The sequence below is a fragment of the Tachypleus tridentatus genome, chromosome 6 (assembly GCF_004210375.1).
Source record: "Tachypleus tridentatus isolate NWPU-2018 chromosome 6, ASM421037v1, whole genome shotgun sequence".
NCBI lineage: Eukaryota > Metazoa > Arthropoda > Merostomata > Xiphosura > Limulidae > Tachypleus > Tachypleus tridentatus.
In genome coordinates this window covers 42,040,991-42,064,213 of record NC_134830.1, presented here as the reverse complement: position 1 = coordinate 42,064,213, position 23,223 = coordinate 42,040,991, and the positions used below count along the sequence as shown (strand labels likewise).

At 34.3% G+C, this 23,223-nt stretch overlaps 1 protein-coding gene across 2 annotated transcripts in view; it reads right to left on the bottom strand.

Moving 5' to 3' along the window:
• Nucleotides 1-7,193, bottom strand: part of Ube4B (Ubiquitination factor E4B) — a 98,120-nt gene extending 90,927 nt beyond the window's left edge. For both annotated transcript variants that reach the window (XM_076504295.1, XM_076504296.1), the window contains exon 1: nucleotides 6,928-7,193. The gene's annotated coding sequence lies outside the window, so the exon portion shown is untranslated. The remainder of the gene's footprint in view (nucleotides 1-6,927) is intronic.
• Nucleotides 7,194-23,223: the final 16,030 nt, after the last annotated feature.

The window sequence follows — 23,223 nt, the reverse complement described above, 5'->3', positions numbered from 1 at the left end:
GACTTCAAAATGGTGACATTCCTGATGGGTCTTCCAAGGAAGTTTTATCAAGTTTCCCTGTTATCTTTGCCTATGGGACAGCAGGAACACTGCAGCTCCAGGTCACAAAAGCAAAGTTTATAGGGAATAGTGGCCATTTTCTGTACTTTTACAACATAAGCAATTAAGAAATAACACATACTATCCAGGAACAAAATTTGTGTTACATGGTGTTATTTACTTTTGTAAGGAATAAAGCTCAGAATCAAATGTGGGGATGAAGTTAAACAGATCACTAGGGCTAAATGATAAACTTAGGTTAGTATGTAAGGATGAGCAGATTGGTTGGTTGGACTTGCGGGATCAGTTCAGAGGAAGAAGGAAACTTTTTGGAATGGATGGTTTACATTCAAATAGGGAAGGATGACTTGTTTGCTAAGGTTATTAACTCAGCTGTAAGGGAAGTTTAAATTAGAACTATACAACAGTGAGAGCCAGGAAAACATAAATTTAAAAGAACAAGAAGCAGAGGCAGTTTTAGCATTTGTATGAAAGAAGTATTGATAGTAAGTATAAGGAAAAACTTAATTGTTGTTATTGTAATGCTAGAAGTATAAGAAATGAAAAAAATGACTTTAGAGCATTGATAAGAATGAAGGATTTTGATATAATAAGAATAAATGAAAATGGTTAAACACAGATGATTCTTATGACAGAAGTTTCTTTGAAATACAGGCTATTTAATAGGGATAGAGTATTAAAGATGTGAGTGGCTTTATAAGTAACATGTGAGTTACATCCTGTTGATATTGAGGATATTAAAGATAATAGCAAAGAGACTGAATCCACTTGGGTTTCTGTGAAGGAATATAAAAGGAATAGAATTTTAGTGGGCATTTGATAAAGACGACCAAATGATACTGATGGAATTAGTGTGATATTTTACAATGAGATGATGATTTCAGCTGTTAGTAAAGTCATAATTGTGGAGGATTTTAATTTCAGGCATACAGATTGGAAAATGCTTGTGAAATCATGAGGGAAAAAGACATCCAGAATAGTTTCAAAACCTTTCTTCACCAATTAGTCAAGGAACCTACAAGAAGCTAATGCTATTTTAGATATATAGTTAACTACAAACATAGAAATGATCAAAATAATGGAAACTGGAGAACATCTCAGTGCAAATAATCATTGCTCTATTAAGTTCAATGTTTTGCTGCACATGGAGATGAGGAATAATGATATTTTGAAAAGATGTGACAGAATTATCTGTTGTGAATTGAGCAGTTGAGTTATTTGGAGACACTGATCAGGAATGAGAGGCTCGAGGGATGTTCACATTCCCAAAAGAGAAAGAGAACCATCTACACTGTAGAAGAAGAAGACAGAAGTAAAACCTGGTGGCTTTTTATATGACTTAAAGACTGACAAGGGTTGGTTGAGTATTACTTTAGTGAAGATTGAAAAACACACCCAGATAGATAAGATATTGTGTGAGCAACAAGACAGGTTTCTCCAACCTAATAAGGAAACCACTTTTGTGACTTCTAAAAGGAGAATTTGAGAGTGCTATTCTGCTAATTAACAGGGCTGAACTAGAGAAAGCAAGTCATCTATATAATGCAGGTGTCAAGAATAGGTTTATACAACCCTGCAGAAGACATAAGGTGCTGAAACAAGACCAAAAGGTAGAACTTGTAACTACAAAACCTGGCCCTCATGTACAAACCTAAGAAACCTCTGGGCAGATTCTGCTATGGGAATATGGAGATAAGTGTTGGTAACATTGAACTTGATCATCCAGAGCCCTGCTGCAAATTGCCATTGTAGGTTGAGAAAAGACCCCATTGTGAAGTGAGGAGAACTTAAAGATTGGTTGAGACAAGTAGGATTGATGATTGGATGCTAATCTCTTATCTTCTCTGGTAAAACGAAATAATGGGAATAAAATCAAAGATGAATAGGCTTGACCCTTTCTACTGCCTTTATGACTCTCGACCCTTTGTACTGCCTTTATGACTAACAACCTTGTTATTGCCTGGGAATGAAGCTCTACTCCACAGTTTGAGCAGACAATGGTGGAAGTGATTTAAATTTAATGAACAACCCCCCTGAAGGCAAAATATAGAGTACCCATATCTCCCTGGTGAAAGAACTCTATATGCCTGGAAAGTGATGTAATTGTGCTTCCATTGCTCCCGTATCCCTAGGATAGTTAGCGATGACACTGTTGTCAGTCTGCCCAAACAGAAAATCCTCCAGAATATGGATGGACAACATTATGTTAATAATTAGACTGGATATTGAAGGTAGGGGTTGGAAAACACTATAGGCAGATACTCCCAAATTAGCATCAGAAAGGTAAGAAGCCAAGGGCAATAAAAGAAATAATGCAAATGTAAATGGGGTTGTATCAATTCAAGATTATAACATCCCTGAAATTCCAGAAAATAGCATGGGATAAAGAAAAGGAGCTTCCTATAACTTCCTATGGGCAGAAGATGCTAAACAAACCTAACAAAATGCCTCTACCCAACAAATCCCAACAACAAACCAGTCAGAAAATGAAAGATAGAAGAAAACAGTTTGACTGACATGGATGTCAGCAAAATCCCCAACTCATCCTCAAACTGCTGAGGGTAATGACAAAAGTTGAATCAAAGATAAATATCTTAGGACACTCATCAAAGCAAGATAAATTTGAGAAAACTGTAACCTGTTTAAAGTGATTACAGATTACAATCTAAAAACCCACAGGTCCAAAAGGGGTTCCATCCATTGACAATCTATATGAAATAGGCCTTCCCTAGTGGTGATAAGCCAAAGTACACTAAATCTCCCGACATGAACAGTAATATCAGAAGTAAAAATGAAGCAGTCACCTGCTGTTATTTCTGCTAACAAAGAAGGAATAGAATCAAATGCAACAGGAGAGAATCCCAAAACCTCGTAAACCCAAGTAACCAACTGAAGAGGCTGAAGGTAGCTGATCAAAATGATCCTGTATTGAAGCCGACCTAGTAAAAGGAGCCAGAAAAAGCAAGTTCAAATTTTTGCTAGTTATTCCCAAGTCACTTATCAAAACCCACCCCCAGAGAGATAACCTTGGTCAGCATATATACCTCTGTATCACACAGAGCTTCAACAGAGGGTGACCCCTCAACTAGCTGTTGACAAACACCAGATAGCAGAAATGAAAGAGGTGTGACTGACTTTTATAGTATAAATGTTAACTCAGGTATTTATATCCATTGGTAAGGATTTTGTTTTTTGTTGTTATTCAGTAATTTATAAATATAAAGAAAAAAGATAACCACATACCAAACATGATCAAAATTAAAACATCAATTGTGAATAATCACAACACTTCTAATGAGAGAAACACTAATAAAAGACTCGAGCAAGTATTTTCAATGCTCAGATGGACAAAGAATGGAAAAACTGGACTTTGAATAGCTATACTGTCAGCAGATGATATGCTTTGGAAAACATATTTCTCTATTGAGAACTTTTTTATGGATAAAAGTGTTTTAAAATACTAAAATAAATTGCTATTATCATATAGCTTTAAAAATCTTACACTTTGCATTTTTTTTAATGAAACAAGTTATTACTTACAGTTAATTGTTTTGTATATATGAAATGTGTATTATTCATTGCAGTACAATATCAGATGTTTCATCTTTGAGATGAATGATTATAGGCTCTTAGCAGCGATGGAAGCACTGAATCATCTGGACAAGTCCATTGTCTTTTTTGGCTTGTTAAAAAACAAAAACAAAACAAACAGTTGTTAAACAGTGATATTCTAAGTAATTTCTATCACTTGTTTTCTAGTCTACTGGTATCAAAACAGTCAAAGGTCTGTGCCATTATGACATACACTAATCTGGGGTACAGAACATACCATAAAGGATTTTACCCACCAATCTCATTCAGATGATTCAGTGCTTCCAATACTGATGGTATCCATAATCAACCATCTCTCATCATGAAAATACAACTGTCAAAAAATGTTCAACTTTTGTTAATACTACATGAAACTGTGCACATCTACATGTGTTACATATTTACACAAGAACAATTAAAACTTACAAATTTGTAATTTTATAAATAAAAATGTATTCAAAATAAAGTCAGTACTTGTATGTCTGCTGATTTTCAGTTTCTTACAGTTATCACGTTTTATGAGAAATTGTATCCAATAAAGTCCAACAATTAAACAAGAGCATAAACTTCCTCATTACACTTCACTACTTTGCATCTTTATTACTGTCTTTAATCTGATATAATTAATGATATATACATCTCCACCTCTCCTAAAAAACCTAAAATACAGACAGATAGTTTTAAAAATATTAATTCCACACAAGGCACTTCAAAATAACGTACACAGTGAAAGAAGAAATCAAAACACACTAAATTAATGATAAATAAGAACAGCAATATTTACATAAGTGTGATAGAATAAACAATATTAATAATAACATTAATATCCAATTATTGAGTAAACTGATGGCTAAAATCATGCAAAATCAAATGTTATAATCAATATATAATTTTGTTAATTTTTGTTTTGCTCAATGATATAACAAACAAGTAAATAATTCCAAAGCTTCATTTACTATGGAAGAAGAAAAATGTATCTTTAGTATATACTTGTTTGTTGAATATGAGAAACACAAAACTCAAACACTCATAATATCATTTAAAAACATGGTGACTATAAATACTACAGTCATTTCTTAATGTGATGTCAGCTGTGATTTTTAGTGCATTTTTAAAAGGTTATGCTTTAGATACACCAGGACCCTGCTATAATGAAGTTCACTATAGGAATGAAATCAGTATAACACAGGTCTGTCTTAGGCCTGAAAATTTTTATATACATTTATCCTTTCATTTTGTTTTTCATTATGTTGAAGTATAAATGCTCCACAAATTACAAACTTTTACCAGATAATACTCAGTGCTAACCAACAATCAATTTAATAAAATGAAACTTCATTGTCAAATTTTCTCATTTTAGATCACACTTTATATGAAAATATGACTTTAAATAAATATTATACTTTATGTTCAAAAAGTGCTGGATTATTGGTTATGCTTTAATTTTTGATAAACCATGTAACTAAGATTTAGAAACAGAAAGCAGCTTTGTCGATGAAATTAACTTGGCACTTTTTAAAAAAAAACATTATTATAATGTAATCTCATAACACAGACCCCTTGAACTGCTTTATAGTGAGGCCCTAATACAATTACAATTTTTTTTTTGTCAGTGTTGATTACACCTTTTTAAGTCTGACATGTAGCTATATTGTAGCAAAACAGCTAATGAATGTTTACATGTTGTCCTGATACATTTCTAGTTGAAGCAAATCTACATGTAACACATGACAGTGAACACTTACTTATGCAAGACAACTGAAACTATACTAACAATGATATAGAGAGAGTCAGGTATGCTATATTAAAACTACTTTGAATATGTAAATCAGTCAGTGATATGATAACCCCATCCAATGTAAAATCGTAGTGAAATGACATACACCAGAACTACGTTTTGAAAGTGACATTTGTAGGCAATGTGTGGTCACTGAGAATTGATTGCTTTAGGAAAAGTACGTAAGACCCTTTTCTAAAATAAAATATTCATATTCAAGTCTTGAACCTGTCTTCAATTCAATCCCTTGCTTGTACTTAGCTCCATTTATAAGAAAGTGTGAATAACCTTTAGATGTCACAACCATTCAAAAAGAAACATGTGCCAAGTCATACCCTTGCCATGGTAAGATGACCAATATATTGAAACAGATGAAAATCAATAAAAACAAAAGTCAATGGCTAAAAACTTTGACATGCCCCAAGTAACAGTACATACATAATCAAGACAAGCCTTCATCTGAAAAAAGAACACAATATTTCCACAATATATCAGTTCAACAATAACATACATAAGTGCTTTTAATAACAAGACCTAGAAAATGCAGATGGTACAGCTGTGAATATGACTGATAATACTAAAGCATTTCTGCCATGCATTCCTAATATGTCATATATACACAAATGCACACTCACTGCTTTATACTGAGCTTTAATATTGGCATTTTAAAAGCCATATGTGAAATCCTATTACAGTAACTGAAAAATGTATGAACTTCAACTACATCCATTATCCATCACTCGATGCTTGCCTATCTGGCCAATGACTACAAAAAAAAAAAAAAAAAAAAAGGCAAAAACTAAAATAAATTATATTTATGATAACTCCTGAAATGAATAATTTCCTAAAACCTGCACCACCTCTCTACTGTGATATTATTCCAGATATTGTGCATTATATTTACATTGGTAAAGATTTATAACATCTATTGCTTTTCATAGAAAATAACATACATACCTTTTATGCTCCATATTTGATCTTATGCTCACATACCATGCATTCAAGTAAATATCAAATAACACAATACTGATACACACACACACACACACACACACACACATATATATATATATATATATATATATATACATACATATGAATTTTACATTTTTAACATGTACTGTTGTCTCTTTCTGTTCATAACAATACCCTGTACTACAGTATTTTCAGTTATTTAGAACGATTATACCACAGTGAAATTTTGGCTGCCATCTTGTTTTTATAAATTTTGGTTATGATAAAAAAAAACATATTTCAGGTTAAATTATATCATAGGGATGCAAACACTATAATACAGCATTACACTACTAATACTAGATTGTTACCTTAATAAAATATGATTTAATTGTTTAAATATTAAATAAAGTTTCTGAAAAATGATTTTAAAGTTTACACGACGAATAGAGCTTAGCCACACAATTATAGATCAGCTTTTACTTTTAATTTTACTCCTTTTGTTTAAGCTACCAAGTATCACTATTAGTAGTAGTAGAACCTACCAGTAACACAATTTCGTATTTTGCCTCAGGCTGAGTTACTCAGTCTCTCACAACTCCACGAAAATCCTTGTTTTCAAGTACTCAAATGTTTATATGTAAATATTCCAATTAAAACTATAATTTCATTCGTTGAATATTGCCTCTTTCGTTTTTTCACAACTCTGAAAAGGCATATCTTTTGTTGAGCATTATAAAAGTAGTACGACCATGACTATACAACGCGACCCATTTCAACGCTTTTCTTGAATGACGCATCACACTCAGCTGTTCGTTTACCTTTTGTATTATCTGACAGATGTCACTACTAAACTGTTTGGTTTTAATTTTACTAATATGCTTTTCAAAATGTTGTGTGTTTCTTATAGTAAAGCCACATCAGGCGATCTGCTGAGCCCACCGAGGGGAATCGAACCCCTTGAGTTTAGCGTTGTAAATCCGTAGACTTACCGCTGTACTAGCGGAGGTCTTTCAAAATGCCAAAATTTCATTCTTATTATTTAACAAAATGCCAAAATTTGCTAATTAAAATACTCATAAAAGAAATAATACTTTAAACCGAATCTTTACAGTTTTAACTATTTTAACGGTTTTAAAGTTTTAAGTACAAATAATAAATATAATTTTCAAAGAATAATTCTACAACCAAAACCTTACGGTCATTGAAAACAGTTAAAGCCAAGTATGATGGAATGGAACTAAATCGACAACATATTTAGATTTAGCATAAATTTCTGAATGATGCGATTTCCAATAATATTTAAAGATGAACTCTTGCCATAAGTATCGTATAGCTTGTATTAACCTCATTTATTTCTTTATATACCCGCTAAAAATGTTTCACGCTGGCAAAAGTAGAAATTTCCATTTTCTGTAAATATTTGCCAGCGCACTTTCCAGATACTCAGCGTCGCATTGTGTCTGTTTCCAAAACACTGATTATATCTAGGCAACCAACTACATTTTGTTATTTTAATTATTGTACATTATATTTCAAAATATTTTGCTTGAATACCAGGTACCTAATATTAATAACGCTATTTTAATTCAATGAGATTTACTGCTATTAAACTCTCAAGGAGTTCGGCATCGGTTTTAGCACTGGCCTCTTCCCTCCAATAATCTCAAATTCCTTCTAAAAATAATGCACAATTGTAGATTTGGAAAGTTCAAGATCTAATGCATGATTATAATAATAGGTGTAAAACCCAAGAAGCTGTTTTTCTTGAGTACTTATTAGAGAGCGTCTAATATTGTCCTTAAAGTATTATAACTATAATAATAACAACACGTAAAAAGTTTTCCCTGTGTTTCGATTCATCTATTTCTACAACCTTACAATTTAATTGTCAAAGCATTTATTATCTCAATTGCTAAAAAGTGTACAAACTATTATCTTTCGCCTCATTCGCTGTCTCTCCTATAATAATATCTTCACTGTATTTAACTGTAAAATTGTTAGTAAGTTTTGCTAATCAGTGCAATATTCTTTGAAGGTAGGTTTAAATGCTTTAAGAGCTATCAACAGGATCAACATTGTAAACAAGAATAATAAGACAGAATTAAATGAAACAAAGTCTTTTCCATAAGAAATTGTCACAGCAAAAGTTACTTCTTGTGTTGTTCCAAAAGTACAATTACCTTGTTCGGTACTCGTAAGACTGGAACATACCCACCAAATTCAATGTAGTTACCCTAGGGGCGAAGTCACACACATAAACGTACAAGAAATGTGAGCTAGTTTATTAGATTAATATACACCAATGTTCACTATAAAATTCCATTGCTTAAAAATGAAGAATTGAAAAGCTCTTTCAGCTTATTGGTATAAAACAAGTTTTAGCAGTCATCAACAATAATATGAATCATCAATATTCAAGAGATAATCTAATAACTTCAGTTATACTTACACCAATAATTAAATGTCTAATACAAATCACCTTGCAGCTATTTTACAGTGAAACGACATTTGATAGTTCTGAAGGAAAATATGACAACATTTTTTGAGTTGTTGATCTCATAAATATTCAGATTACACATTACACAAATGTCCTAACTCCTGGAATCCATCAAGTAACAATGTATTTTGTTTCATTTGCATGTTTGATGTTAAGTACAAATCTACGCAATGGTTTACCTGTGCTTCGCTCACTACGAGTACCGAAACCCAGTTTTTAGCAATATAAGCCTTTAGACTTAATTCTCTAGCATTAGGGAGCAATAATAATTTGCGACAAGGAAACACCACATTACTCCAGAAAATAAAAACTGACAGATTCTTTCAGTTATTAATCACAACCCTAACTATGTAGTCAATTGGCTAGTATAGTGAATATTCTATAGCTATTGTGGTTTGTTTGATTTTGAAAAACGAGGGCTATCTGCGCTAACCGTCCCTAATTTAGCAGTGTAAGACTAGAGGAAAGGCAATTAGTCATCACCACTCGCGGCCAACGCTTGGGCTACTCTTTTACCAACGAATAATGGGATTGACCGTCACATTATAATGTCCTCAGGGCTGAAAGGGCAAGCATGTTTGGTGGGACGGGGATTCGAACCCGCTACCCTCAGATTACGAGTCGAACGCCTTAATCCACCTGGCCATGCCGGGCCTAGTTATTATGGTAACTATTTAGGCTCACCAATAATTGGAAATTCTCGGACTTGGGTGTTTATTTCCCAACGAGTTATAACAGTTAAATCACAAAGAAAAGAGATACGGATTTATACATAGAACAAATATTTAATGATTCACAGTTAATACAAATAAACAATATTCCACTAACACAAAACATAATGATAAAATAGAGAGGTCATTTGATCGTGTGTGCTTCAAATAGAAAGTGTGAGACCAACAAGAGTTAATGAAGACTTTGATAGAAAAATACTTCTGCTGATCCATATGCACCTCTCGTAAGTTAGGCTAAGTAAGCTGAAAGCACTAAATAAAATAAACACAAGCTATGTTAAAATACTCTTACTTTAATCTATGTAAATATGCTAGAACTATGAAATCCAAGTCCTTACTTCACGTTAAAACGACTCTAGCGACATTCCACTAACTATGCTTCATACTTAAAATGAAACCAGCTTGAAAACTTGTTAACGTATGATGAACATAGGCGACTCTTAATCAAATAACGAGAGCCTGGCGGCGATCATGAAAGTAAACAATGAGCTAAACTTAGTTTATGGAAAGTGATCGCTTAATACAACATGAAAATCTTAGGAGCCCTCGTGAAATAAAACGTAAGAAAAGGTACGAACTTGTAGAAATATGCAGTTGAGAGCTCTCATTATGTTAAAAAAGAAAACATCTGCTCCTGATCAACAGGTTAAAATTTGCTTAAGTCAGCGTAAGTCTGTTTTAAATCTAAATACAATCTATGTACTCCTATTAACATTTATTTTCTGAATCCTCAACACTCTTTTAAATAAATCCTCAATTTCCTGACACAAGAAAACTGTTTCTTGTTAAATCAGCTTACTAGCAGTCAGTGAAGATTAAGGGCAAATCCACTGGTCACTATTTTCTGATTCACCTACATGAATAACTCAATAGGCTTTTCAATATACTTTACTCCTTAAGGAAAGCAACTAATAAAAACGAACTTGGGCACCACTGTATTCGAGCTCGAAAATTATGTTAAAACGACATATTTTTGAAAACTTTACATTGTAAATAAAGAGATGTAAAACATATAGTATGTCCCCATACTACAGTATTTTCGTTGGAAACTCCACTAAACTGCTTGTAGAACACGTAGCACGAAGTTCCACCATTCTAACTGCTCGTAAGTTTCACTCTAAGCCATATTGACTTGGAGGATGATTGTTGGCTATTTTTCTTTCAGCTGTTTCTCTTCTGGTCCACCATGAAAAGACAAAAAGGGACATGGAGTACTTTCCTCACCATCAACTGGGTTAACATCATTTGAATTAGCAACAGAAATCATAATGCCCTCATTCTCACCACCATTTTTTATTCTTGGTCAACATTTATCAACAAAACGCACATGCTCAACATACACTTTTGCTTAGCTTGTAACCACTGTAGTTTTGAGTTTGATGGACTGAGTTGTTTAAAGACGAGTGAAACAGCCATAACCGCCTTGTTTCTGCACTTTAATTTACGTTTCTTCGTTGTTTTCTTACATGTATTTTGATGTAAAACTGCTTTATCGTATTGATAGCATGCAAAATTGTATCATCATTGTGTGTGGACGACTATGGCACTTGTCATGATAGCCAACTGGAATATACAATGTACTCGTTGACCTGGTGTTCTTCTTTCTGAAACACTTCTTTCCTAGCATTATTGAAAATAACAGGTGCTCTACATTTTCAAATAATACATTTAGCTCATTTATCACAGCTAACCTCAATTTCATCAGTTCTCAACATTAAGATCAAACCTTTGTCACTTACTCCTGAGGCCCGGCATGGCCAAGCGTGCTAAGGCATGCGACTCGTAACCTTTCAGCCGTGGAGGCGTTATAATGTTACGGTCAATTCCACTATTCGTTGGTAAAAGAGTAGCCCAAGAGTTGGCGGTAAGTGGTGATGACTAGCTGCCTTCTCTCTAGTCTGACACTGCTAAATTAGCACAGATAGCCCTCGAGTAGCTTTATGCGAAATTCAAAACCAAACAAACACTTATTCTTGTTATGTAATTTATTCATTTATGTTAATTATTAGTTATTGTCTTGATACAAAAGGCAGTTTAATGTTGGCATTATTAATTAATTATTTTGTGAGTTAATATTTAATGATTATTTAGTTAGCTTGTTTTTATAATAAGAGAGTTAAAAGCAGACTCTTATTCAAAATTGGTTTATAATTCATTTATGTTTGGCTATCGATCGAACTGGTATGAAATTTATTAATGTCCAGAGTACGGATATTTCTAGAAGGCTAGCAGACGATTAAGTGTTAAATATATAGTATTAGACGAAAAAAGGTGAAAACAAGTGCAATGCGTGTTGTTCATCTATCGTTGAATTTATCGTCAACAAGTCACAGACACCTACTACAGAAGAATCCTAAGTCCAACAATAGCATTACAATATATACTTATATCATAAAAAGGCATAAGTATAAGCCTTTAATTGACAACTGGCGAGCATGACCTAACAATTGACACTCATGAATGTCTTTATGCAATCCTTTAAAGATTATCTGAGTAGAGTGTTCATGGTCAAGAAACAAAAGTGAAATGGGTAGAAAGTGGTTAGTTCAGAGTGACGCTTGTAAAACAAGTCTTGGAAAACTCATCTACTGAAGTAACTCGGGTGAAAAGGACAGAATTTTCAAACACTTTTACCTTTCACCTTCAAGTCAGCTCATACTGGCTTTTCCAGGAGTTTATATATGACGTTTAGGAGAAATGAAGTGTACAAAACGAATTTTGCTGGAGATTTTTATAATGTAGTTTGTGAAATGAGTGATCATTTGGTCAATTATAGCGATAAACTGTTGATTTCCGAGCTAAAGTCTCTATTTAGTGATAGTTAAATAGTGTTAGTTTGAAAATAGTCTTTGATTTTCTTTAGTCTTTCAACGTTATCTAAGTTACAGTGTCTGCAATCGTTCCAGACTATTTTATGTACAGTTAAAGATTTATGTTATTCTAGGGAAGAAGTTTGAGTTTCTTCAGTCTTGTACAGTTTTGTGTTCTTCTATCCTTGCCCCAAAGTGTTTCAATTTCTCCAGTGTATGTTTGTCTACAGGAACAGGGTATTTAATAAATGACGTTTGTATGCTTGTTTTCAGTTTCCAGGTTTTCTTTGCTCAGGTTTGACAAGTATAAATCAGAGATTTCTTCAAGATTTCCAACAAACATCAATTTTGAACTTTTTAGTTGTATATTGGGTTTTTTCACGTAGATTCTGAAAATACAAAAAGTAAATAGTTTATCGGTTATTAAATTCTATGTTCTTTAAGTTATTGGTGATGAAACTAGAGGGGTACACCCATTTTATTTAAAACAATGTGTCTGATGGAATTTTTCTCATAAATGTTTTCAACTCTGTTATTCAAGCACTTAATGCTACCACAGAAGGTGAATGAAAATCCATAAGGAAAATAACTATTTTTTAATACGAGGTAGTTTTATGACTATGGTTGTATAAAGTTCACCATTCTGTCTGGTTGTAAATATCTCAAGAAATGGTTGGCTGTTACTATTTTTTATTTCCATGGTAAAGTGCATTCTGCTGTCTATAAAGTTACGATTTAATAAGAAGACAAGTTTTCATGACTATGGGGTAAGTGACGCACGTGTTATCAGTGTAGTAGTGTTTGTAAAATCTAGGTTTTTCATGTATAAAAGAGAACACTCTTTTTGTAAAACCTTCTATGAAAATATCTGTTAAAATTGTTGAGTGTAGTGATCTCATGACAAGGCTGTCTGTTTGTTTAATGTAATGTAATACGAGGTGTGATCAAAACGTTATAAGACTTCACTTTTATTCCGAAGAATAATCTACATACATCAGTATCATATGCTATCACCTTGAAGGTGAATTTTCAACAAATTTAATAATAGCCTTAGCAACTGTACTTTGGTTAGGTTTAATCCCTGTGTGGTTGCCATATTTTTAAACACTTTAGTTTTTGAGTAAAAAATAAAACAAAATATGCGGGTTCTCGAACTCAAGTTCCTCTCGGTCATTCGGCTGTTTCCGTGACGTTTTACAACTATGACGCAATAGTTGCCAAACACGCTTCGTTGCGCGTCAACCATTGTGTTTCTTTCAGTGCTGGTGTTTTATGTAGTTCTATCGGTGCTTTTTTCGGATTACATACTTTGTGAAACTATTTTTTGTCTTGATATTGCTACTTTATGTTTGTTTTATGATAACATGATTTACTGCGTTGCTTATGGTTGTATGGTTTTGGAATTTCGCACAAAGCTACTCGAGGGCTATCTGTGCCAGCCGTCCCTAATTTAGCAGTGTAAGACTAGAGGGAAAGCATATAGTCATCACCACCCACCGCCAACTCTTGGGCTACTCTTTTACCAACGAATAGTGGGATTGACCGTCACATTATAACGCCCCTACGGCTGAAAGGGCGAGCATGTTTGGCGCGACGCGGGCGTGAACCCGCGACCCTCGGATTACGAGTCGCACGCCTTACGCGCTTGGCCATGCCAGGCCTGCTTATGGTTGTAAAAACGGTTCGGCATTGGGCAAAAGCTTTTTTTCGTTTCCGTGCAAGGAGAAGGAACCGGCAAGGTGGCGACAGTGTGTGCGGATGGTCAATAGGAAGAACTGGACTCCTTCACACCATGAAAAGCTTTGTCAAGCTCATTTTGAACGCTCATGTTTTTCGTCGGATCTCACTGTTTTGGATTCCGTGGGTTTCAAGCCAGGCAGGTTGAGACTGAAAAAACCATCGGCAGTAGATTGGATCTTCTCCACCATCTTTCCTCGTGTAGAGCTGAGGACTGATCTCAGCCTGCAGCGTACAGGTTCCACCCTCTGAAGCCATCCCTTGCCATCACGAAAAGAACAAAATTAAAGGTATGTGTGCAGCATAAAGCGATAAACAATAACTAGTATAATATATTAATTTAAAAAGTACAAGTTTTTGAAGAATGTAACTAGACATACACATTTCACATTCATGAACGTGTTTTGCATTTGTGGCACCTGAAAGTCAGTGAAACCTTGATTTGCTGGTCTAGACAGTGGACAAATCTATCCCAAATAGAGTATATTTCGAGTTTTAAAGCTGGAAGATCATTCTGAAGATGTTTTTGTATCATTTTTAAATATGGAAAAGTTTGAAGGATTACATTTTTCAAATTTAACATTTCAAGATAAATTAATTATTCAGACTGCTACATCTAGTTTGATTTTATAGACAGAATTATGACGTATAATTGAAATTCATTTTGTTACGAGTCATAAATACCTGGTACAATGATTGTGGAAGGGCCGAGTATTAGTTACCATAGTCGGCAAAGTATAAACAAATAAAACACAATCTGTGATACCAATAATTTATAAACACCAGACAGGTTTCGAGATGCTTAAAATTGCACGTGAAATAATACAGACCATATTTAATGTCATGACTTAGGCTTACCGTTCTTCCACTGGAGGTATGACCGACTCGCAACCGGCCTGGGCGCTATCAGTATCACTCACAGTTCCGCTACTCTCACTCGTGGAACTGTCCTCATCACTAGAACTTGTCAGATCTGTGTCAAAAGTAACTGTTCTAGGTTCGTTCATAGTAGGTTTGAATTGATATGGCGCTACTCGACACTGTTCAGAACACAAAGTCAAAACAAACTCTGCCTCTGTTTCTCCGTATGCACTGCCCATGTTTATTTACATTCAACGCACTGGCGTTGGCGGTTTGTTTGGCAACTATTACGTCACAGTACCTTTCCTAGCGGCAAATGTAAAAACTAAAACGTTCGGATTGCCGCTCGGAAAGGGCTCTTTCTGCACCAAGTTCTATGTTTTATTTATTAGCACATATTTTTTGTAAAAAATGTGAACCTGCAAAATTAATCAGTATGAGTAGTTCTTTTGACTGCAAAGTTCTTTTTTTTCTGTAAAATTCACCTTCAAAGTAATCTCCCCAGCTGATACACACTTGTTCCAACGTTCCTACCGTTTTCGGAAGCAATGCTGGAAGTCTTCAACTATTATGCGACAACGACAACGTTCTGCTTTCATATTATTATGGGTGGTTAGAATGTTACCAAATATCTTTCCTTTCAACTTAATTTTGATTTTTAGGAACAGAAAAAAATCACACTGTGCAAGATCTGGAGAATACGGGAGATGTGGTATCACAGGAATGTTTTCGTTTTCTGCCAAAAAGTTTTGAACAAACTCAGCAGTGTGTGAAGGCGTGTTGTCTTGATGAAGACGCAAGCAGAGTTTTTCAGTTAAAATCACCTGACATGATTCAAATGAAGTATCCAGCTCATCAGCAGTTTCGTGGATAGTTAATCTCCATTACTTCGAATTTTTTATTTCACCTTAGCGACCGTTTCATCAATGGACGATGTCGACGGTAGCCAAGAATGTGGGTCATCTTTGACCGATTCCCGGCCATCTTGGAAGCGTTTCATCCACTGATAAACGACAACCTTACTTAAACAGTCATCACTAAAGACAGCTCTGACATTTCGATGATTTCTGTTCCTCTTTTACCATTTTTAACACAAAACGTGATGCAAACACGTTGTTCTTCTTTTCTGTTCATTTTTATTACGACAGGGACACACTGGTATAAGGTCTGGAGAAGTGGCTTGTTAGTGGGGTAGATCACTATGTGTACTTTGTACACACCTCAGTGAAGCTCTCTGCCTCTGTACTGGTACCTGTAACAGAAGAAGTCTTAGAACACTTTGATCAGACTTCGTATTGATATACGTGTTTAAGACCACAAATATACATTTATTTATACACATACATTGCTGTATATGTATATCACTATTACTCATTATTAAATAGTCTAAAATTTACAATATTTTGCCCCAATCTCTAACGCAAATTACTTTGATAATCTTCTTTAGTTAACTTCCATAACTCAACTGAATTATTAAATTAGTAGGTTACCAAGAGCTCCTGATGAAGCTTTAATGGCAAAATATTGAGCTAATAAAGATACATTCTGGATACAGAGGTCGTAATTTTATCTATATTGATAGAAATGTCAGTTATAAAAGGTTTAGCGCTACCCCATAAAAAGTACCTGATGGAATCTCTTGTCATTCTGTGGATCTATTGCGTAGATATAAAGGTATTTGGAAAAAATGACAGTAAAAAGTTTTATTATATTTTCAGAATGGGCACTATATGTATTTTTACATATCAAGAATATAGCCTGGCAAGGCCAGGTAGTTTAGTCGCTCGACTCATAATGCGAGGATCGCAGATTCGAATCCGCGTCGCACCAAACATGCTCGCCCTTTCAGCCGTGGTAGCGTTATAATGTGATGGTCAATCTCCCTATTCATTGGTAAAAGAGTAGCCCAAGAGTTGGCTGTGGGTTGTGATAGTTAGCTGCCTTGTATCTAGTCTTACATTGCTAAAGTAGGGACAGCTAGCTTTGCGCGAAATTCAAAAACAAACTAATTGCAGTCAGTTTTGCAAACGTTAAAAGATGTTAAAATGTGACTACGTTTCACCGTTTGTTATTCTATTTAGCACAACAGTATACAGTGGGCTACCTAATATTTGTCAACAGCGACGAATATAACTCTGGGTTTTAGCATTGTAAGTCCATAAACTTACCACTTACCCAACCGGATACGTAACGCTTATTTTTGTAACTTACTGAGATAAGACTTTATCATACCCCAAATTATAAGTTGATTCTTTTAAAGCTAATTATATTTCAGGTACTAGTTCAATGTCCACTCTTCCAAGTAATAGTTTCTGTTACGCCAATCTTGCTATTTCAGAAACTTATAAGTAGATTTTTTTTTATTTTTTTTTGCGTGACTGCAATAGTTAAGCCATATGGACAAACAGGATACTCTACGAATAAAACTGTAGAATATTTCTCATGAAACTCGCTGATAGGTAAAATATTTCAACATCGTTTTATTTAATTTATTTCATATTTTTCCTGTGTAACATTGACAAGGGGAAAAAATAGGACCCTCATTCGCGGATATAAAATAAACTAACAGAATCCCACTTCACGCAAGACTGGCGTTATCAGTACCAAAGTTGGTACAGTGTTTTTCCTCTTGTTCCTAATTTACGGGTTTAACAATCAATCGTACACGAGACAATTTATAAAGATATTTTTCTTACAAAAGAAGTGTGAAAAACAAGTACACAACTGTTTCAGACATGCATTAAAGGAGTAAGATGTGAATCAGAAAAGTGTGAAGAAAATATACAATTTCTGAGAGACTGTCATTTGTTTGTGAGGCCTAAACGCACTTGAAGAAATACAGTAAGAAACTAACAAATCATAAAGTAAGAAGAACTTGCCAACGTAGTACAGAGAACGTATAGAAAGTATTTAATTGAGGTTTAGGTAATTGGAAAGTTTCTGGTGCAAATGGAAAAGTTAATTTCTCGAAGTAAACGGTATAACAAAGGCGAAATCAAGTTACTTTCAAGAGAAGAGTATATTGAAACCAAATATGTGAAAAACAATTCTTAACTCTGTGGTTTGGATGTCAATAAGATATGGTTACAATATACACTGGAGTTTTCAGCCTATACTGGATTTTACTCACAAATGAATTGAACGTCTGCCATAGGCCTTCTAGGCTATACTTAAGCTGAAAGTATGACTTGTGTTCAGATACAAATGTTTTATACCATAAAACCTTCGATCTCAAGTTCAACACACTGAGCATTTCGAAAAAATTCGATATATAAGGCGAACATTTCAACCTCACCTACTTTCTTCATCGTTTTTCATACTATACATTTCTATTAGTAAATATAGTTTCAGCAATATAGTATTTCGTTCTAGTTGTACGTTTGTTTGTTTTTCTTGTTCGTTCGCGTATAGTATCGCGTGCACTTTATTGTGAGAAAGATTGTTGTGAAATAGTATACACTATATATGCAAATGTGAACAGTGTTCTTTTCCACAGACGACTCAGGTAAGACCTTGAGGACGTAGCAACTTTCATGAATCTATTGGAATGATCATTAGTAATCATACTATATTGGAACTCTTGCTTGAATGATACTGGAAAAAACCTTTTTATTACGCGATATGCAACCCCCAACTTTGCGAATTTTTTTCCTTTGTGCATGTAGACTCGTTATAGGGGTCATGATTTTTCTGTGCATCTCCGTTTCTTGTCACGGTAAACTTTATTTTTCTCCGTTCTCATGGTGCGGATATGACGTCATGAATATATAACACGCAAATCTAATTCACTGGCGCCATCTATACAAATATATTAGTACTGTCTGTGGTATGTCATGTAAATACTTCGTAGAGTGTGGATTGATCTTTACCAATATTGGTATGGAAGTTAATTAGGTCCATGAGGAAATACACATAAATTTCAATTTTGCATTTCGCGGTTTTTGCGTTTTAAACCAATACTTTGCCTCTGTTGATGGATATTCACCAAATTTGGCTTTTGTTGGGTCCATCAGGAGATACATTCAAATTTACGGTTTCACGTCTTGTGGTTTGTTGTTTTTATGTTTATTATATATATATATCAAAGAAACAACTTTTCACGTCCTAAGATAACCTTTCATTAATCATGAATTTACATAACTTCCGTCCAGAGTATAGGTACCTCAGCTTGTGTGGATAAAGTAATACGTGCGTAATATAATATATATAGCATTAAAAATTCATGTATATCAGGCAATCCTTTATAAATTTGAAACTTATTTACAAATAGATATATCCACAGGTAGAAAAACCACCAGACAAATTCATAACCAGCTAAATATGGTAAAAATGCTTTCTTTTGTGTTATCTATTCGCCACTTTGATTGACTTAAATAAATAAAAAATACTTTTCTATTTTTTTTCCATTGTACTTGGTTTATTTCTTTAAAATCGGTGAAAGGTAAAATAACTCTGACTTCGTAGTAATATATTTTATATTCGAACCTCCTATGTGTGAGACACAATCTGAAAAATAACTTCTGTGCACTTAATATGCTCAAAATCTAAATTTAGACATAAACCTAAATCTTAGATGCTGGTTCTTTCAATTTACAAATACAGTTTTTTATAGAAATTAATGCAAATAGCTGATTCCGATAAAGCATAAAAATTAAACTCGTTTGTTTTTTTTTGATTTCGCGCAAAGTTACACGAGGGCTATCTGCACTAATCGTTCCTAATTTAGCAGCGTAAGACAAGACAGTCAGTCATCATCACCCACCAACAACTCTTGGGTTACTCTTTTACCAACAAGTAGTGGGATTGACCGTCACATTATAACACCCCCACGGCTGAAAGGGCGAGCATGTTTGGTGTGACGGGAATTCGAACCCGCAACCCTCATGTTACGAGTCGAGTGCTATACCCACCTGGCCATGCTGGGCCAATTAAACGAGACAATGCGAAAAGTTCACATAAATAATAATTACCAATATTTTAAATGTCCCATTCCTAACTAGATCATAATCCTTTGAAAATGAAACATTTATATACTGTGATATATTTTAAACTTTGATTTAATTTCAAATATGCTCTCATGTTTCGATCTGCAACAAACAAAGATAAAGACGAATATAGGTTGTAAAATACGACGCAGTTTTAAGTAACACTTGTTTATGTTTTCATTGTGTTGACAAAATCAATGATTTGATTATTAAAATGCACATTATTTTTCAGTGTTTAGCATTCACTATCCAACGACGTGTACTGATTACTACTTAACTATTAACCTCGTAAAAATAAAGAACATACAGTTCATTTCCCGGTGAGTTATAGCGGCGGTGTAAGCAACTAAAAACAGTTAGAAACTTTCACTGCCCGCTCGAAGAAAGTTGTCGACACCATGGACAGCGAAGATAAAACTGATAAGCGTGAGAGAATCGGTAGACCAGAACCGTGTCATTTACTCAGACAGCAACCAACAAAGCAAGCTCTTTAGTTATCGTATATATGTTATTTCAATCTAATTTTCTAACGTTAAAAAATAAAAATAAAATCGTACATTAATTAACGACTTTTTTTCCAGAGGGCTGTAGGTCGTCAAGATTAAAATTACATTCTGAAATACGTCCAGACTTCTTGAGGGACCGTTTTACACAGGTTTTATGCCCAGTTTATTTTTATGTTTAATTATTATTGACTGCTCTTTCTCCTTAGTCGTTTAGCGGTATGTCTGAGGACTTATAACCATAAAAATCGGGTTTCGATACCCCATTTAGTATAGCACCGATAACACAGGCCTGCGCATTTAAATTTCATAAAAGCTGTTTTGGTTTTTGTAAAAGGTTTTCCATAATTCAGTTACACAGATTTCGAAAATAATATTCACTTGTTTCCTATTACCGAAGGAGTTCTTTATAAATAAGGAAGTAAAAAACTCTTGGTTAGACTAAATTATTATTTTGTTCACCGTGATGAACATTTTTATTATTATTATGTTTGTTATGTTTGGGCTCTAGAACGACCGATAAGACTCGCGTTTTATTGGTGTGGAGAGATCTATAGTCAGTGGCTGCCAACATTTTATGCAGAACAAAATGTTCGATTTAAATGAAAATAATTCACTTATGTAAAAGTACATATGACGTTTCGTTTGTTTGTTTTTGAATTTCGCGCAAAGCTACTCGAGGACTATCTGCGCTAGCCGTTCCCATTTTAACAGTGTAAGACTATAGAAAAGGCAGCTAGTCATCGCTACCCACCGCCAACTCTTGGGCTACTCTTTTACCAACGAATAGTGGAACTGATCGTAACATTATAACGCCCCCACGGCTGAATAGACGAGCATATTTGGTGATGACTTTTTATAACAAACAAAAATTTATTCGTGATGGGGAAAAATGCATATCATTTTCGAATTCAGTGCACAGGAGTTACTCTAGAATACGTAAAACTTTCGTGACAATAAAACCATAGCAAGCCTGTGTAAACAACTGTATAGCTTCGCGCTTGACTACAAACAAACACAAAATCATTTTTATTTGCCAATACACTCAGATGCTTTAATATGGCGTTCAAACAGTTCCCTCTAAAACATGACTAGATTTGACTAAGTGCCTTTGCCGACATCATTAAGAAGATGAAAAAACGTGAAATCGAGTGAATTTGTTTCGTTTGAATCATTTAAACTTCAAATTCGCCTTTTCTTTTTGTTCTATAAAGTTATTGTAACAAAAACACACAAAAGAGAGAAGAAGAAAAAATGTAGACTCGTTCTGGTGCAGCTTTAAATAATGAACAAAAATTACTTCATATTTATAAAATAAAAAGAGAGAAAAACGGAAAAAAAATTAGAAGACAGATGAAGAAAAGTCCTTGGTTAGAGATTTGTGGTTACATGTTTTGCACAGGTCCTTCTTGGTCATTCAAAATGAAATATAATACAAAGTCGAAAGAAGTCAAGACGTGATAATTTAAATCTCACCTTCTCTGTTTGAATTTTTTTTAAAAATATGCTGTCATAAAACTGGTTTGTTCTCGTATAATAAGCTGTGGCAAATATTATTGTTTAGCGTTTGTAACGTCGAATTGGTTCAAATCGTTATTGTTTGTAATAAAGCACGTTTATTTAGTTGGAGCTACAGTATTTCTAAACATGGGATCAAAAACCTTGACATGTTTATTATTGATCGCGCATGAGAAACAACTTAAGCACAATTAATAACGGAAAGTAATGTTTTACGAAACTGTGAAGCTGACAAACAACCACGTGCTTCTTGAGAAATGAAAAGGCAACTTGCGTACTTGTGACAGAAATAAGGTACTAAAGGTGAACGTCCCTTCTCGCGAGCTTTAAGGGAGTTGGGCCTCTTGTATAAATAACTAAATAAATACGTGCGTACGCTTTCCTTATCTTATTTTTTAGAGTTTATCCATGTATATGCAGAGATTTTAAGAACTTATAAAAAACAGGCACTGCACGCTCAATACATTTGCCAACTGACATATTTTTTAACCTATAAATGTTAAATGTCAACAGTATTTGACTTATGGGCAACCTTTGGTCCAGTTAATCTGGTTTGTTTTCAATTTCGCACAAAACTACACGAGGGCTATCTGCTCTAGCTGCCCCTAATATAACAGTGATAGACTAGAGTGAGGACAGCTGGTTGCACCACCCACAGTCAACTCTTGGGCTACTACTTTACCAACGAATAGGGAGATTGACAGTACATATAACGTCATTACAACTGAAAGGGTAACATGTTTGGTATGGCAGAGATCCGAATCCATGGTCCCGAAATTACGATATAGGCATACTAATTTTCCCCTTTTATAAATGAAAGAGAAAAATCAAACTTTGACGTAATAGCTCAAATTTCACCAAGTTATCGCATTTTGAGTGACAAATTTAGCACCACGTTTTACACTAACTACTGTGAGAAACACAATCAGCATTTAAAGCATGCTGAAGCGACGGAAGTCTAGGGGCATGCCCCCCCATCCTTAGAATATGTGTGGAAAGTAGATGCTGTAAGATTAAATCTGGAAGCAATTTTGCATGAAATATAGCTTAAACAGTTGCATGACTGTTCACATAAAATCAACAAACATCCAGATGAAAAGTCAACAAATCATCATTCTGTTGTGACAATGCATAGGAAGCTAGGCCTAAATTATCATAAATATGTTTTATTACAGTAAAGTACTGTACTGTTCACA